The following is a 7,221-nucleotide window of genomic DNA, read 5'->3' on the forward strand; positions in this document are numbered from 1 at the left end:
ATCCTTTCAGGATATCCGTGCCAGGTCGATTAGGAAGGCCTTCTCGCTGAAGTGTTTTAGGGAGCGTTTGATATTGATGAGGGGTGGTCGTTTGACCGCAGACCCTGTTACGGATGCAGGCAATGAGGCAGTGATCACTGAGATCTTGGTTGAAAACAGCAGAGGTGTATTTGGAGGGCAAGTTGGTTAGGATGATATCTATGAGGGTGCCCGTGTTTACAGATTTGCGGTTGTACCTGGTAGGTTCATTGAGAGATTGAGGGCATCAAGCTTAGACTGTAGGATGGCCGGGGTGTTAAGCATGTCCCAGTTTAGGTCACCTAGCAGCACAAGCTCTGAAGATAGATGGGGGGCAATCAGTTCACATATGGTGTCTAGGGCACTGCTGGGGGCAGAGGGTGGTCTATAGCAAGCGGTAACGGTGATAGACTTGTTTCTGGAAAGGTGGATTTTTAAAACTAGAAGCTCGAATTGTTTGGGTACAGACTTTAGATACAGAACTCCGCAGGCTATCTTTGCAGTAGATTGCAACACCGCCCCCTTCGGCAGTTCTATCTTGTCGGAAAATGTTATAGTTAGGGATGGAAATTTCTGGGGTTTTCGTGGTCTTCCTGAGCCAGGATTCAGACATCCGGGTTGGCAGAGTGTGTTAGGGCAGTGAATAAAACAAACTTAGGGAGGAGGCTTCTAATGTTAACATGCATGAAACCAAGGCTTTTACGGTTACAGAAGTCAGCAAATGATAGCGCCTGGGGAATGAGAGTGGAGCTAGTCACTGCAGGTCCTGGATTAACCTCCACATCACCAGAGGAACAGAGGAGGAGTAGGATAAGGGTACGGCTAAAAGCTAAAATAACTGGTCGTCTAGTACGTTCAGAACAGAGAGTAAAAGGAGCAGATTTCTGTGCACGGTAGAATAGATTCAAGGCATAATGTACAGACAAAGATATGGTAGGATGTGGATACAGTGAGGGTAAACCTGTGCCTAGAGTAACGATGAAAGAGATATTGTCCCTAGAAATATAATTTAAACCCGGTGATGTCACCGCATGTGTGGTAGGTGGAACTAAAGTGTAAAAATAAGGCGTGTTGAGCAGGGCTAGAGGCTCTACAGTGAAATAAGGCAATAAATACTAACCAAAACAGCAATGGACAAGGCATATTGACGTTAGCGAGAGGCATGCGTAGCCGAGTGATCATAGGAGTCCAGTGAGTGGTTTCAGGCAGCTTGCGGGCCGGGGCTAGCAAGCTAACAGAAGGGCCTTGGAGGGACGTCGCAACGGAAGAAAGTCTGTTGTTGCCCCCTCGTGCTATTACATCGGCAGACGGATCAGCAGGGCTCCGTGTGGTAAATCAGGCCAATTGGCAGAATAGGTATAGTGGCCAAAGAATTTGTCCGGTGGGCCTCTTAAGCTAACAGTCCAATGTGCTCTGGACAGCTAGCAGGCCACGGCTAGCATGCTAGCAGATGGGATTTCAGGGGACGAAGCGACGGCGGAGCCAGTTGAGAAAAACCCCATCGGACGAATCACGTCGGTGGTCCAGTCGTGATGAGTCGCAGGGGGTCCAAGCCAGTTGACAAAAAGAGGTATTGCAGCCCAAGTAGTGGCTGATGGACCTATTTGGCTAGCCGGGAGATGGGCCTAGCAAGGCTAGTTCCAGGCTAATTGGACATTTCTTCAGGACAGTGACGTTAGCCAGGAGTGGCCAATCGAATAGCAGCTAGCTAGCTGTGGTGATCCAGGTGAAGAAATGTTTAAAATTAAAATAATAAATAAATAAAAAAGGTCAGAATTGCTCTGGTTTGAGTCGCGCTGTGCAGACTGGCGAGAGTTGTCCATGCTAGAGGTGGTTGATGGCCGCTAGCTGACTACTAGCTCGTAGCTAGTTAGCTGGCTAGCATCTGTTGGGGTTCCGGTTCAGGCGACTGTTCAGATGACGGATCTGCAGGGCTCCGTATGGAGGGTATAGTGGCCAAAGAATTTGTCTGATGGGCCTCTTAAGCTAACAGTCCGATGTACTTTAGACAGCTAGCGGACCGTGGCTAACTAGTCGCCAGTTAGCTGGTAGCCAGTTAGCTGGCTAGCTTTTGATGAGTTGATAAGTTCTTAAGTATAAAAATAGCATTGGGTGAGGTGGGTTGCAGGAGAGTATATTCAGTCTGTAGATAGAAAGTGATATTAAAATATTAAATATATATACGAAGAAAAGAAAAAAAAGGAAAAAGGAAAAACGATGTTTACAAGGGACAGGAAGTGACAAGACAAAAACACATGTCCGACTGCTACGCCATCTTGGAAGACAATATTTCTGGGAAAACGCTTTGTTTCATTTGTTCCCTGTAGTCCTCTTCTCTGTTAGATATATTTACAAAAGCCAAGAGGGCTTTGCAGCAAAAACTATAATAGTGTAGTGTACTTAAACAGACAGTTCAAATGTGAACTAGAACTCTCTCTGTGCTTTTATCCCTTGCTATACATTACATTCTCATCTACAAACAAATCAATCAAATGTATTTATTTTTACAGTAACAGCTGAAGGAGGGATTGAGAGCACATTTTGGGGCCATAGTTCCCTCTCTGTCCCTATGTTTCGTGCTGCTGCAGTAGCAACAATTCCGGTAGCCTACATCACAGTCTGTTGGGCAGCATGGTCCCATACAGGGACCACCCATGGAAGAAAATATAACAGTAGGCTACAGTTTCAATAGGCATTAAAACACACAAAGGTGCATTGTGTTGCCAAGCACTGGTTACAAAAGAGACTACAATCTAGCCCATTATGTAGCTCTGCTTGATACTAATACAGATTGCACAAGTTCATGCTCATGTTGTGTATGGATTTTTCTTCACATGGTTATATTATTAGGGCTCCCGAGTGGCGCAGCAGTCTAAGACACTGCACCTCAGTGCTAGAGGCATCACTACAGATCCTGGTTTGATCCCGGGCTGTATCACAACCGGCCGTGATCAGGAGTCCCATAGGGCGGCTCACAATTGGCCCAGCGTCATCCGGGTTAGGGGAGGGTTTGGCCAGGGTAGGCCGTCATTGTAAAATAAGAATTTGTTCTTAACTGACTTATATAATATAAAAAATATTTAAAAAATTGGCAATAACTTTGAATGTTCACACCTTGTCACGCCCTGATCTGTTTCACCTGTGCTTGTCTCCAGCCCCCTCCAGGTGTTGGCCCTCTTCATTATTATCCCCTGTATATTTATACCTGTGTTCTCTGTCTGTTTGTTGCCAGTTCGTCATGCATGTTTTTCAAGTCAACCAGCATGTTTTCCTGTACTCCTGCTTCTATTCTCTTTTTGCTAGTCCTCCCGGTTTTGACCCTTGCCTGTCCTGACTCTGAGCCTGCCTGCCTGAGCACTCTGCCTGCCTTGACTTGTCTTCTGCTTGCCTCTATTGGAACGTTAAACATTGTTACTTCGACAGTCTGCATCTGGATCTTACCTTGATTCGTGATACACCTGGCATTGCATAGAGTTGTTTCGATGCAAATCCGCTGCCTACCGTTTGCGTGAAGAATGCATCATTTCCTATAGTTTCCTTGGGTCTAGTCATTCATTTTGGAGAACATTTACAAGAAACGACAAGTGAAATGACAAGGTATTTAGCCTAAGCAGTCTAACGTTGACGTTTATGAGAATATTATGTACAGTATATTTCAGAAACATCTCTCTCCATACATCAACACAAGACTCAACAGACGAGACATTGATCAAAAGGATACCACAATGACTTGATCCTACCTTACAGTGCATTCGGAAAGTATTCAGACCCCTTGACTTTTTCCACATTTTGTTACTTTACAGCCTTATTCTAAAATTGATTAAATTTTGTATTTTTCCTCATTAATCTACACACTATACCGCATAATGAAGCAGCAAAAACATATACCTTATTTACATAAGTATTCAGACCATTTGCTATGAGACGCGAAATTGAGCTTAGGTGCATCCTGTTTGCATTGATCATCCTTGATTGGAGTCCACCTGTGTTAAATCCAATTGATTAGACATGATTTGGAAAGGCACACACCTGTCTATATAAGGGCCCACAGTTGACAGTGCATGTCAGAGCAAAAACCAAGACATGAGGACGAAGGAATTGTCCGTAGAACTCCGAGACAGGATTGTGTCGATGAAAAGATCTGGGGAAGGGAACCAAACAATTTCTGCAGCATTGAAGGTCCCCAGGAACACAGTACTCTCCATCATTCTTAAATGGAAGAAGTTTGGAACCACCAAGACTCTTCCTAGAGCTGGCCGCCTGTCCAAACTGAACAATCGGGGGAGAAGGTGACCAAGAACCCGATGGACATTCTGAAAGAGCTCCAGAGTTACTCTGTGGAGATGGAAGAACCTTATAGAAGGACAACCGTCTCTGCAGCACTCCACCAATCAGGCCTTTATGGTAGTGGCCAGACGGATGCCACTCCTCAGTAAAAGGCACATGACAGCACGCTTGGAGCCAAAAAGCACCTAAAGGACTCTCAGACCATGAGAAACAAGATTCTCTGGTATGATGAAACCAAGATTGAACTCTTTGGCCTGAATGTCAAGTATCACGTCTGGAAGAAGCCTAGCACCATCCCAATGGTGAAGCATGGTGGAGGCAGCTTCATGCTGTGGGGATGTTTATCAGCGGCAGCGACTGGGAGACTAGTCAGGATCGAGCGAAAGATGAACGGAGTAAAGTATAGAAAGCTCATTGATGAAAACCTGCTCCAGAGAGCTCAGGACCTCAGACTGGGACGATGGTTTACCTTCCAACAGGACAACGGCCATAAGCACACAGCCAAAACAACGCAGGAGTGGCTTGGGGACACGTCTCTGAATGTCCTTGAGTGGCACAGCCAGAGCTCAGACTTGAACCAGATCAAACATCTCTGGAGAGACCTGAAAATAGCTGTGCAGCGACGCTCCCCATCCACCCTGATATAGCGTGAGAGGATCTGCAGAGAATAATTGGAGAAACTCCCCAAATTCAGGTGTGCCAAGCTTGTAGCGTCATACCCAAGAAAACTCAAGGCTGTAATCGCTACCAAAGGTGCTTCAACAAAGTACTAAGTAAAGGGTCTGAATACTTATGTAAATGTGATATTTACGTTTTTTATTTTATACATTTGCGAAAATTTTTAAAAACCTAGTTTTGCTTCGTCATTATGGGTTATTACGTGTACATAGAGGGGAAAAAACAATTTCATCCATTTTAGAATAAGGCTGTAATGTAACAAAATGTGGAAAAAGTCAAGGGGTCTGAATACTTTCCGAATGCACTGTATTAACCCTAATTTATACCAACCCCAACTTCAAAGGCTTCTCCAACCAGTCCATCCCGTGACGCACACTTCTCTTCCTTACATCAAACGCTCTGGCTGCAAACTATTTATGTGGCTATAAAAGAGGATTTTTGGTCCGAGCCCAAACTGTTTGACATCTGTGCTCAATCTTTACCGCGGTGTGTAATGGATTCTTTGTTCTCTCTTATGGAAGAGAAGAGGGGAGGTAAGGGGGAGCCAGGTTGGAGGCCTCAGGTACCATTATGGACCGTGGGACTCCTGAAAAACTTCAGGGGATGACTGGGCGAGACTGAGGGTCGGCTACTGTAAAACCAGGATCAGAGGGCAAAGCTTAGATCATGGTAGACTGTATGAAACTGGATACTGCTCACACAGAGGAGAACACTTGAAGAAACAGGGAATCCACAAGCGTATTGAGTTGTACACAGAACACAAACAAGCTTTGGGCCAGCGAGCACATCTTAGATGTTGACACAGAGTATCAGCATCAGCAAGCTCGAGCTAGCTGGTAAACCTTTGGCCCTAAGTTTAGCACCGGCTAGAACATAGAACCTTGTACAGAAACATTTAGGTGCATTCACATAGTCAAGTTTGAGATTTGATCACAAGCTTCACGTGTAAGCTCAGGGTACACTGGGGCTCCATCAGATGCAGGTGCACACATAAACGTGGGGTCTCCTGGCAACCCTTCTCACCAAAGGCCACTCGTCACTTGGGTGGTTGTTGGTCAGCAAACAGCCTCTGAACTACACTGCCCTGTAGTCTGAAATACCCTCAGTCACGGTCCTCCCAGGGCCCTTCTGACCTCTTTGATGTGGTAAATCACCCGTGTTCTCATAGAAGGGTTTGTCATGAAACACTTCCAGCGACATAGTAGTGAAATCTTCCCTACACGGCTGATAGATGATACTGGAGCTATTTTTTATGCTCCGCATGGGGCCTAAATGTCAGTGTTTTCCCTCTTCGATCCATTACCTCCCTGGAGAGAGGACTGTTATGACACAATACCCTGTGGTGGTTAGTAAACAGAGCTAGATAATACTCTGAATATATCTATCGTCCCATTGCTGGGCAAGTTGATTTCAGCTGTATAAAAAGCTAACATACACGTAAATAAACAGATGCACAGGAAATGGACAGCACATCAATATACATAAGATTATATGGCACACCTTCACAGCTGGTAGTAAGAAGAGTCCTACCCTTGAGACAGTATACATAAACTTCCCCACCAGATGTGTGATCAAGGTTGGACCCATAACAGGAGCCGTAGCTAATCCTCCTCTGATGGGGGCCTAGATCACCTCAGGGAGACGTGTAAAGAGATGTGTAGGCCTACAGCCAGAACCAGAGCCCCTGAGAGATGTCCCACCCGGCCAACCACCTCCTCATCAAAGACCCCAGCAGGTGTGCACATGTGTCAGCCTCTGGGATCTTCAACCTCCCCTGGGCTGGTCCCTAGTGTGGAGCTTACAGACGGAGGGGCTTCAGGTCTGGCGAGCCTGAGTGTATAGGGCCTACATCAGAGAGATGGTATGTAGTAGAATATAGTGTATTTGATGGAGAATCATCCCTCTGAAAAGCACCACTACATCTAGGTTCTAAAGAATGTTTGGCGTTGCGGTGTTCATGGAATGAATCCCAATTAGAAGCAATCATATTATTCTGGATTGCACTTTAGACAACTGCAGCCAGGAATGCTGTCGTGGTCCAGACTAGACGAAAGCACTTGTGTTTATGTGATGATCCATTTTAAGTGTGAGTGACTCAGTGCCGGTGTGAAAGTTTGCAATGTGCATCACGTCACTTACATACTCTTACACTTTTAAACCAGGATAGTCACACTGTAGCTATCACACACAGATGTAGGATCTTAATTTGATCCAATTTGCTACAGCAGGAAAATAATC

This window comes from Salvelinus fontinalis, chromosome 32 (assembly GCF_029448725.1).
Source record: "Salvelinus fontinalis isolate EN_2023a chromosome 32, ASM2944872v1, whole genome shotgun sequence".
NCBI lineage: Eukaryota > Metazoa > Chordata > Actinopteri > Salmoniformes > Salmonidae > Salvelinus > Salvelinus fontinalis.